Source organism: Sturnira hondurensis, unplaced genomic scaffold (genome assembly GCF_014824575.4).
Source record: "Sturnira hondurensis isolate 20B ecotype Veracruz unplaced genomic scaffold, ASM1482457v3 Scaffold0004136, whole genome shotgun sequence".
Taxonomy (NCBI): Eukaryota; Metazoa; Chordata; class Mammalia; order Chiroptera; family Phyllostomidae; genus Sturnira; species Sturnira hondurensis.
This window is the reverse complement of record NW_028076767.1, coordinates 26,903,737-26,915,235: the sequence shown is the minus strand read 5'-3', so window position 1 is coordinate 26,915,235 and position 11,499 is coordinate 26,903,737.

The window sequence follows — 11,499 nt, the reverse complement described above, 5'->3', positions numbered from 1 at the left end:
GTGGCGCCTTTACCTTTAATTCCAACGGGGTTGTGCTGGCGCCCGTCCTCCAGTTTTCATACTTCTGGTCACTTGTGCAAATGTGTAAAAGGTTTTGTCTGAGGAGCTGGACAAAGACGGGAGGAGACCGGCAACATGCACGTCCAGAGGAGAGCTCAGAGGGATTGACGCTGGGAAGCGGTCAGCGAAGGTCATGGGGTCTTCCCTGGCAGCGAGGACAATGTGAAGGAATGGGACCGGGAACCAGGAACAGCAGCAAAAAGAGGCTCAGGCTGGGATGCCTGCAGCCTGTGAGAGGCCTGGTCTGCGGCTCAGGAGACATCGGTCCCTGTCCCGCTCGGCCCCGCAGAGCCTTTCCTGGGCCTCTGTGCATTGGAGCAGGCCAGAGGGCTTCCGACTTTCTTTGTTATGTATCTCTTTGCTAGATACCAGCTCCCAGGCCTGCAGAACAGGTAGATACAAGCTTCGTTCAGAGGAGTAAGTAGGGGGAAGCAGCCCATGCTTCTGGCACCTCCATGTTCCTTAGCTCTTAAAATTTCAGTTCCTCCGACTGAATTCCCATTGCTAGCACATGCTTTCTCTTCTTGTTGTTGTTTTTTGTTTGTTTGTCTTCGGTTTTTTGCCCCAAACTTTTCTCTGGCTGCCAGAGTCCATATGACCTCCTATGTGGTAGGTGCTGGGGAATTAACACCCCCACAAGCAGTCCTCACCCATGACTGATTGCAGCTGGGGCATTTGCGCCTCAGCTCTCTTGGGCTCTGGTGGGCAGTGTGACCTAGACTGGCTCCCCGAGTTCCCCTGGAGGCACGAGGCTGGGTGCCCAGGGCCGCGACTGCGTTGCTAACACAGCTGTCTTCCTTCCCTTTCTCATGTCCTCACTCCCCTACTGGTGATTCCTGGAATCACGGCCTACATACAGATTTAGGTTAAAATCCTCATCTTAGAGTCAACTTCTGGAGGGAACCAAACTAAGACAAGGGCTCTGAGCAGAAAAGACTCTCTCTCCCCACCTCCTTACCTCCTGGGATGCCTCTGCAGAGCTCCCAGTACCCAGAGCAGTTTGCAAACCAATGGACTTTTAAAAAAACCCTGTTTTGCCTTGGCTGGTGTGGCTCAGTGTGTTGGAATGTCGTCCTGTGGACAGAAAGGTCGCTGGTTCTATTCCCAGTCAGGGCACACGCCCAGGTTTTGGGTTTGATCCCTGGTTGGGGCATGTAGGACGAGAAGGCAGCCAATCGGTGTTTCTTTTTCACATCGATGCTTCTCTCTCCCTCTCTCTCCCATCCCCTCTCTCTCTCTCTCTCTCCCCCCCTCCCCTCTCTCTCTCTGCCCTCCTCTCTCTCTCTAAAAGCGATGAAATAAAATGTCCTTGGATGAGGAAAAAATAATAACAAAGTTAAAAAACCTGTGTTTCTTATGGTTGTGGTATTGAAAGAATGTACATATCTCTGCTTTAGTAGAATGTGATATATATAAATATATCTCCTCACTGTAGAGAGCAAGACGAGAGAGAGAGAGAGAGAGAGAGGGAGGGAGGGAGAGAGGGAGAGAGAGAGAGAGAAACATTGACGTGGGAGAGAGCCATCGATCAATTGCTTCCTATATGAGCCCTGATCTGGGATTGAAACTGCAACCCTCAGGTGTACTGGATGGCGCTCCAGCCATCTGAGCTACCTGGCCAGGGCGAATGGGGTACATTGACAAAGCAACTTTATGCCAGTGTTCTTAGGGGAAAAGAACCAGGAGATTCTTTACATACCCAAAGTCAAATAAAGCTTCGACTTTGTGGAAGGATATTATGAACTTGCTTTCTCTTTTGCGCACTTGCCTGATGGAGAGAAGGAGGGAATCCGTGCCAGTTGGCAGGTGCGCGGGCCCCGACTCGGTTAGGGATGATGAAGCTCGAATGGTGTCTGGATTGATTGGCGATTCCCTTTCTGACTCTCCCTCCAACCTTCACATGCAGGAGAAGGGAAGAGAATCAGAGCCTCAGAGACATTGGTTCCCCCACAAGTGGGGAGGGAGGATGAGAGCTCACTGTGGGAGCACGGAGCTCACTGTGGCCACCTGCGCAGACTCCAGTCCTGACCGCTGCCAGACACAGCGGCCCGACTGCCAACGGTCTCACCTGCATTTCCTTACCTGCCGGCACCTGGCTGCCTCCCAGGGAATTCAGTCCTGGAGCGGCCCCCACGCAAAGACTGATGGGTGTTGGGTGCAAAACTCCCAGCTACTGGGTCCCTGGGGTAGCAAGGCTCAGAGCCCGCTGGAGTCAGGCTCCTGGCTGCCCCCCTTCCCCACTCCTCTACTCGTATTTTCCTGCACCTCCCCAATAAATTCCAGCTGCTCAAATACTTGTCTCATAACCTGCTTCTGGAAAAACTCAGACTACAAGAAGGGCTTCCCCGATGAGCTTCGGGTAGTTTCTGCTTCTCCCTTCCGTGTTCCACTTCCTCACAGGTCAGATCTGCTCCTCCTGCTTAGATCCTACCCCTCAGGTGTCTCCCATGGCCCCCAGGTTGTCTGTGGTCTCTGCCTGTCATTTCTGTCCTTCCCTTTGTGCTCTAGTAATAGGAGATGACTTGGGATTTCTCCACACTCCATTCCTCCAGCCCTTTCTGACTCCTGACTTTGGTTTACTCCCCCTCTGCCTATATCACTATTCTATACCTTTCCCTCAGCAAAATCTTGTTCATTGTTTAAGATCCAGTCCAAGGGTCACCTCCTCCAGGAAGCCTTCCCCGCCTCCTTCAGAGGAAGGAAGAGCCCTTAACCTTACTGTCCATCATGCCTACCCATGGCTCCCCAGCACCTCTCTCCTATAGCACCTTCCCACACTGCACTGAAGTTGTCAGAGCATGTCTGTCTCCCACAGGACAGCGAGTTCCTTGCAAACACAGGCTGGGTCTTCTTCAAAGGGCCCGGGTGCTGCAGGTGCTGAACAGAAGCTGGGTTCCCCGGAAGCAGACCCGAAATGGGCATTGTTTGCAACGGTTTGTGAAGGAACTTCTTGCAGGAGAAGCCAGTAAGGGGGCGGGAGGAGAGCGCCAGGGAGATTCCGACTCCTGGATGTAAATGCATGTGAACATGGCTTCAGGAGTCCAAAGCCAGTCTCCCAGTGGGTCGCACAGGTGGATTGTCAGAGGCAAAGGCTTCAAGGGTGATGCCCTACAGACCCCCAGAGTCTCACAGACGTGGAAATGGGGCTCTGAGGGGATCAGGCTGATCGCCGAGAGTGTCCACTAGAGGGCCCCCCACATACCCGGTGACTGGACTGAAAGGTGGTGTGGTGGGTGCACCCCGAGTCACTCTCATCCTGTGGCCCACAGCCATCACCCCTCCCCACTCTCATTCTTCTTGTGCCCTCGGGTGCTTGGCTCCAAACATCTTCTACGTCCAGGGTCACCTTTGACCTCAGCTCCCCACCCTCTTAAGGTCGCCTATCATAAATTCACCCAATTCTTTCAATTCTCCTTTCAAAGTCATTCCCTTGATTCCATTTTTAGTACCTTGCTGCTGCATCCTCAGAGCCTAGTGTATTGTACCTGTGTGTATATTAGTTGAGTGAGTGAATAAATGAATGAGTGATGAAGCAAAGAGCAGAAAGCAGTCCCACCTCCCAAGCCTGGTGCGCAATTTTCCCAGGAGCTGACCCCACCCTCTCCTCTTGATCTTGTGAACTCCTAAATACACGTTCCACTTATGACAGAACAAACTGCTCATTCTTTTGCAACCGACTCACACATTCTGGCTCTCTCACTTGGCTCTGCTCTTTTTGGCTCCTAAAAATTCCAATTTACCATCTCCACCTGTAAAAATCCTGCTCATTTTCTAAGGCTCAGCTCCCAGCCTTCTTTGAACTCGTGACACTTGCCATGTACAAGTATTTTGTACATGTACTTTGTACATGCAAAATACAGTACATGTAAATACTCGTACCGTATTTTGCCATGTATAACGTGTGCCCACGTTTCCATGTGCCTTATATATGGGGATTATACCCATTATTATACCCATGGTATGTGATCGTTCTACCCATGTATAATACACACCTTATTTCCCCCTCAAAAACTTGGGTAAAGTGTGCACATTATACAGAACAAAATATATTGGTTTGTCCCCCCTCCTAGGGACCTGCTAAAAAAAATTTTTTTGGCATTGCCATCTTTAAAAGACAGGGCACTCCTCCATGTTAAGAGGTGTGTGTGTGTGGTTGGCATTAGCTGCTCGCCAAATACAGTGTGGGGCAAAGGTACGTCCACAGCTGTCGGTATGCTAAATAAATAGTAACACAAGGGTAAACTTGGTGTTTTGCGTACACACAACTCTCAGGCTAAGTCTGCCCCACCCTGTGTTTTGGGCGGTCCCTCTTGTGCGCACACAGTAGAACTGTGTTTTCTTCCCTCCATCTCTCCCATTTCATGTCCTTCCTCTTTCCTTCCCACCCTCCGTTCTTTTATACTTAATTCTGTTTGTCCGTCGAGCGTGAAAAGCTTGTATGAGAAGCAGGAAGAGGCCAGCCCCGTGGTTTTTAATTTCTTTCAGGTGGGAATAAAGACCAGCAGGCCTTGCCATAAGAAAAATAAATCTGTATTTTGGAAACATTAATCTTTCGGCCAGCAGAGGCAGTTTTGATCAGATCTCTTATTCTTCAATTTCTCATCCTCTCTATCTCAAATTTCACCCCCAAAGCAAAAGGGATAAGCTTTTCCAATGACAAAATAAATCTAATATTAAATCTTTGCGTCTTGCTTGTCTCACTCTCTGGGGTTATTTCCTACCAGAATGGTCCAGGATCTTCGAAATGTCTTTAAAGAAAAAAAATTTTTTCATCAGCGCCTGCAACGAATGAATCATACAGACAATTTGCTACAATGGGCTTTTCTTTTTGTGCAAAGGGCAAGAAATCCTGAGTGAGGAAGCTCAGACTTCACCAACCTCCTGGTTCTGAAATTACTCATCCAGACGCGAAACAAAATTGAAAAATCAGAGCGATCTCGTTGGAAAGAAGGAGAATGGTGGATGGTCTGAGAACCAAGAACGAACTCATTTTGCTTGTGGGCCATTGGGTGAAGACGCTGGATCAAAAGAGGCCTTGGGAACGTCACGGAATTGACAGGCAGGGCAAGAAGACGCTGGCAAAGTGTTTATCACACACGGAACAGCCTGCCTGCGGAGGGTCCGCGGCCCCGCTCAGCCCAGAGAGCCTCGCCTCTCCCTCTGGCCACAACAAGCTCATCCACAACAAGAATTGCCATGGACTCCGCTTGATCTTCTGCGTTCCAAGTGCACCCCACGGAAACTGAGGTTTGCTTCCTGACTTGGGAGATCGATCCTCTGTCAAAGAGAGCTGGCTGATGGATCAGCGAGTGACTACCCCTGCGTGGAAGACCACATCAAAGACCTCCGCAAACACATTTCGGAATTGCGTGCTGGACCTCCAAACGGGGTTATAGATGAACCCACGCAGCTCACCACGCTGCGAGTCACGGAGCCGATTAGAGGAGGTGGGTGCTCTGGTTTGGAGCTGTTCTCCCGGCCAGAGGCCCGAGGCAGCCGAGTGTCGGGTTAAGAGCACCACTTTGGGCGCTCGGTGGCTGGGGTTGAGCCAGAATCTGCTGCCTTCCAGCTCTGTGATTTTGGGCAAGTGTCGCAACCTGTTTCGGTTGTCCTTCCTGCCTCGTAAGTTTAATAACATGGTACCTCGCTGCCTCGCTACCCAGGGCTGTATCTTAATCTGGATCCCTCCAGAGCAGACCCTGAGACACGCATTTACAAGCAAGAAGTTAATTAGGAGGTAGAGGTGGATGAAGGGTAAGTGGAGACAAGAAAGAGAATGGCCAATGAACAGTGAGTTACTGAGCAAGCCGCCACTGTGGGCGACTGGAGCTTAATCCCACCGGGGAGCCTGGGAGACAGTGAAACAGGCCCCATAGAGTTGAACACGCACCCAGGGGGTTAGGGGCTGTGATGTTCATCCACCAACTCCCATATGTCCTTCACAGAGGACTTCTCTTGTACATGTGCACACATGTCATGTGCCTACATGAGTGCATGTATGTGCATGCATGTGCATGCACATGCACGGTGGGAGTGTTAATTCCCGGACCCTCCGGTTTGCCCTGCCACCTGTAAAGTGGGCTCCCTCAGGAAGAGAGAACCCCTGGGGCAAAGCAGGGCACGTGCTGGCAGCCACAGTCACTCAGTGCGCCCTGGAGAAGAGAGGCGAGGGGTGTGCGCAGCCTGGCGATAGACCATTCGGAAAATCGGGGGAGTTCCTTCTGGTGCAACACAGAGCCACGTCCCTGGTACAGAGCGAGCCCTCCTTCACACAAATGTGAAGTAGGTTTACTGATGGAGCAGTCTCCATCCGAGGGAATATTGTCACGGCATGGTGACATGTGCATGACAAACACCTGCCTATCTGTTAAAGGAGCTGGCACGTGATCAGCGCCTCCTTCAGGGCGGGAGGTCCCAACCCAGCTGTCCTATGCTGCAGTAACAAACCAGCCCAGAATCTTCATGACTTCACAGGAAGTAACACCAGCCTCATCTCTTCCCTCCGGCTGGCTGCCACTGTGAACTCCCTGAAGACAGGCCCTGGGCTGGATTTTAGTCCCCACTGTGTCCTCAGCACCTGGTCCAGGACCCAGCGCAAAGCGGGGACCAGGGTAAGGGAGTGGGTGGATGAATCAGCAAGGGGACCCCATACGAATCCCGTGAGCAGATTTCCCTTCAGTTGACATGTCGGCTTCCTCCCATTTACCTTCTGCTCAACTCCACGAAGCTGTTCTTGCTCTCCCGGTCGGAAAGAACTCACCTCCTTGGACTTGTTGGCTGCCGTGTTTCTCCCTGGGGCCTCGCATCGGCCTGGCAGTGTGGTCATTGGGACGCACGTCGGGACTGCTACTTTTCTTTCAAATCCCTCTCGTGGCCTCCATGCACATTTAGGATGCTCTCTGGCCCACGGGACTCTGTGCTCTAGCCCCTGCATCTCCGCTCAGGCGTCTCACCTTCCACCTTCTCTCCGACTCTTCTCCAGCTGTGTCGCTGTTCCTTGCGTGTCTCATGCATGGTCCTGCCTCAGGTCCTTTGCACCTGCTGTCCCCTGTGACTCCCCTTTCTGCCTCCAGATCACTTGTTCCTTTGACTCAGGACACTGCTCAGACGTCATCACCTCAGAAAGGCCTTCCCCGCCCCTGTATCTTAAAAAGCGCGCGTGCGCACACACACACACACACACAGACACACACACACACTCACTGCAGCATCACTCGGCTTCATAGTTTCCATTTCACACATTTATTTGTTTGTTCTGACTGCCCATCTCCTCTCGAAAATGCAAACTCGGTGAGGGCAGGGGTCTTGTTTTACTTAGTGTGTTGTCCTCAAGCTCCCACAGCCATGACTGGCACTTAGTAGGACTGCAGTAAATATTTGCTGAGTACATACATGAAGATTATCATCCCACTTTAGACGCGGAGTGACTGAGTCCACCAGAACTGAGGATAAAGTAACAACACAGCTATCTGTCACTTATATCGAATCAACGATGGGCAGCTACTTTAATCTTGATATCAATATTTTACATATTTCCCCATATTTTATATATTGGGGAAACTGAGGCACACAGGACTTGTGTGATGCAGCCAGGGAGCAGGCAGAGCCAGGATTCAAACCAGATAGCCTAGTCCAGGGTTTGGGTTCTCAACCACTGTGCTGACCTAGGAGGCAGCCAAGTAGCAACACATGGGGGTGGCTGGAGAAGCCACCGAGAGAACGAACTGAAGGTCTTTGTCCACTGCCCCAAGGTTGACTGAAGTTTTCATGTATGGGAGACGTTGTGGGCTTGCCCACACTTGAACCTGGACCAAAGTCTGGGGTGAGGGTTGGGAGCAAAGAGGGGACCAAGGTAAGTGAGTGGGTGGATGAATCAGCAAGGGGACCCCATATGAATCCTGTGTGCAGATTTCCTTTCCGTTGAAATGTCCGCCACTTGAGGAGACAGCCCCATCACTGCGCCCGCAGAGGGGCTTTTAGGGAGGCTGGGAGTGTGATGACCATGCCGGTAAAAGTGGACAGTGTCTCTGCTTCTAGAATATTCTGGTATCACCCAAACAGACCTGTCTGGGGCTGCCCTGAGTGAGGCATCCTTCCCCTAGCAAACTCCTTGAAGGCAGCACCCCGTGTGTGGCCACAAGTACATGGGGGGGGGTGGTGATCAATAAATGCTCATGAATGGGGGTGACCTTTTCTACCCAAAAGCAGGTGTTTATTTAGGGACACACCGACGTACCTGCCATGTCTCTCCCCACACTAGCCCAGCCCCCCACAGGGGTCTGACCTCAGCCTCAAATACGATCAACACCCTTCCATGCTCATGACCTCTCCCTGGGTTTCCACTGCTCCCCAACAACGTCCAGTGGCATCTCTACTTTAAAGAGTCCCGTATTGCTACAGAAAGTCAGTGCCTGGCAGAGGCCCAGAGACCATCCGTGGTGTCCCCTCTGTCTTTGCCCCGACCTGTCTCACAGGGTGTTGATCCCGGAGGGGGAATTAGCCAAGGATGGAGAGGTCGGAGGTGAGACAGGCCTGGAATCCAGGTCTCCGAGGGCTGAGTCCGGGGGTCCGTCCTCTGTGAGCACCTCGGGGCCCCGAAATCAGCCACCGAACCGCAGGGAGCAGCCTTCTCTTTGGAGGTAGCTGAGTGCTCCCCTCCCCCCTCCCCTGCCCCGCCACCGCAACCACTTTGATACAGTTTTATCCCCCTCTGGCCTCTGATCCTGGGGCTAGATAATTAATCAGGCTTTTGAATAATTAAAGTTATTAAAAAATGCCTTTGTGTCTGTGAAAATTGCTCCAGCAATTACTGCCTTATCAAGAGACTGATTCTGCAGACTGGAGCCTTTTCCAACAGATAAGACGTATTCTCACGTGAGGCTTCGGGATCAGAAGTTGGAGAAGGAGTGTTTGCTGTGTTCGCTGTGTCCGCCAGTGCTTTTCGAGATGAGTAGCCCCGATCGCTGGCTCCACGATTTCCACAGAGCCTCCTCTCGTTCCTAGATTTCCTAGAGAGGCACAGCACGTCTCATGCTTTGCTTTCAGAGCCTCCTGCAAAGTACGATCATTAATTAAAATTGATTATTCAAACAGGAGTCTGCACGTGGGCCTTGCTGAGCCTGGCTTCCAAATTTGACATCCTTTATTTATTTATTTTATTATGGATCTTATTTTTTTAATTTCAGAGGGCGGGGGCAAGAGAAAGAGAGAGACATATCAATGTGAGAGAGAAGCATTGATTGGTTGCTTCTCATAAATGCCTCAACCGAGGACTGAACCCAAAACCCAGGCATGTCCCGACTGGGAATCGAACCGGCAACCTTCCACTTTGTGGGATGACACCCAACTGACTGAGCCATATTGGCTAGGTCTCGGTCTTGACTTCCACTTTTCAATAAAAACTAAACTAAACTAAACTAAACTAAACACAACTAAACAAAACACACAAACTCTGTGGGAGCAAAGTGAATGGGAGTGCTTGCTTGTCTCGTTACTCCCGTCTTTCCTGACCCAGCCAACACATGGTGCTGAGCCCGAGGGGTAACCTCTGTCTTGGGGTCCCACCGCTTCTCTGTCCTGTCGCCCAGTGGATTTTTTGAAACTCAGATCCAGGGTGCTCAGGGCTACAGTGTCCTGCTGGGTGTGGAGGGCTTACAGTCCCAGAATTACGATGTGGTAGAAAGGCCAACTACCCAGGCCGGGCCCCTTGCCTCCTTCAGGACCAGGAACAGGGCTGCTCACAGCATCTGGGTTGGGGGGGGGTGTAATGAATGCAGGTGTAATCAAGGGGGGTGATGTTCATGGGGCTGTAGAGGGAGACATTGTTTCTGAGTGACTACAAACAGGTGCTGTGGACGCAGACCATCCAGAGCACATTGTGTTTTCCCAGACTCCTGGCTGGCGTCCAGCTGGGTTTCGCCAGCAGGCAGAGTGGATGGGGTGCTGAAAGGGAAGGGGAGAAGGGGTGCAGGGGGATTTCTTCGCCTGTCTCCAGCAGCAGAGAAGTATCCCCCTTCGCTCCAGCTTCCTCTGGACCCATCTGTCCTGGTTCCTGCCTCCACGCATTACTGCGTGCTTTTGTCCTTCCCTCTTAGGTCCGGGCATGGCTTCGTGCTCTTGTGTGTTTCTGTGTTACTTCCTTCTCCCTTTCCAGGCTCCCAGCTCCCTCATCGCCTCTAGAGACACTTTCCTGGATTAAATTCTCTCTGTTGTAAATACTTGAAACAGTTGATCTTTTCCCTGTCAGATCTCGGTTGATGAACCGCTGTTTGATTGGGTGAGCCAACGGGTATCGTCTTTGGCCTAAGTGAACCTGAGATGGGTCTCTGTCACTTGCAACCTGGAGAGCCTGGACCATGCAGCGGCCAGTAGGGAAAAGAGTTGCTACCCACGTCTGAGCACTTACTCCCCGCTGGGCACTGCGCTTGATGTTGTCTTCCTTAGTGAGGCGGGAATTATGATTTCTACTTTGCAGGCGAGGAAGCGGAGATACAAACAGGTTAGGTGAGTTTATCCCCATCCAGTTTATATTCTTTACAGGGAAACTCACTCCGAACCAGCTGTTTCTTTAAAGAAGAAGGGGGTTCCCACGGTATATGGAGGCTCAGGGATGAGAGGACAAGAAAGGAGTCGAGGAACGAAAGAAGGGAGGCCTATCTGCTGTTTCGCGACATGGTCTAGAAACTTAGCCATCAGAAGTCTGATGGGCAAAGAGAGCGCCGTGTAAATGAGGTACAGGCATCGCGGGTGACCGTGACTCAAGTTCTTACTGCTAATTGCACATGCATTTTGCTAAAGGGAGTAAATAGGAATCATTCACGGGTCCTGAGGGACGGCGGCACCATTCAGTATTCATGGTGAATATATCACTGAGCTTCATAAGAGAATCGGTTTAAAACAAAGCTTGGTCAGCTGTTTAATAATTTACCGATAGTGACAGCAGGGAGACTATCTAATAACCAGTGAGATTGGCTTTCAAATAGAAAATAAATTCATGTTAGAAGAGTTACAGGAGGGGAGAGACGGGAAGGAGGGGGGAGCATTATTAACAGTGAGGAAATATTTAACATTTGCCAATTCCGGATTCTTTTTTTTTTTTTTTTTGTGAATCCTGCCAGAACGGAGAAGCCCAATTATTGAGCAGTTGCAAAATTTCATGCATTTATATTTTGTAGCATTTGTGGGCCCTTAATGCTCTTCACACAGGAAACAGGGATCAGACAGAGGCCCAGTATCTCAAGGTAGAGGTTCTGGCTCCGGCTGGGCCCTAGGGGGCATCATCCCCCTCTGTTAACCTGGGGACTCTCTGGGGCTACGCGGTTTTCGTTACGCCGCCGTCTCAGCCGTTCCTGGAGGAGGGAAGGCTTGAGAAATTTCAAAAGCAAAGCCTTGAAGGAACACCACCGACCCGAACTAGAACCGTGTGTTTCCTACTCAGGG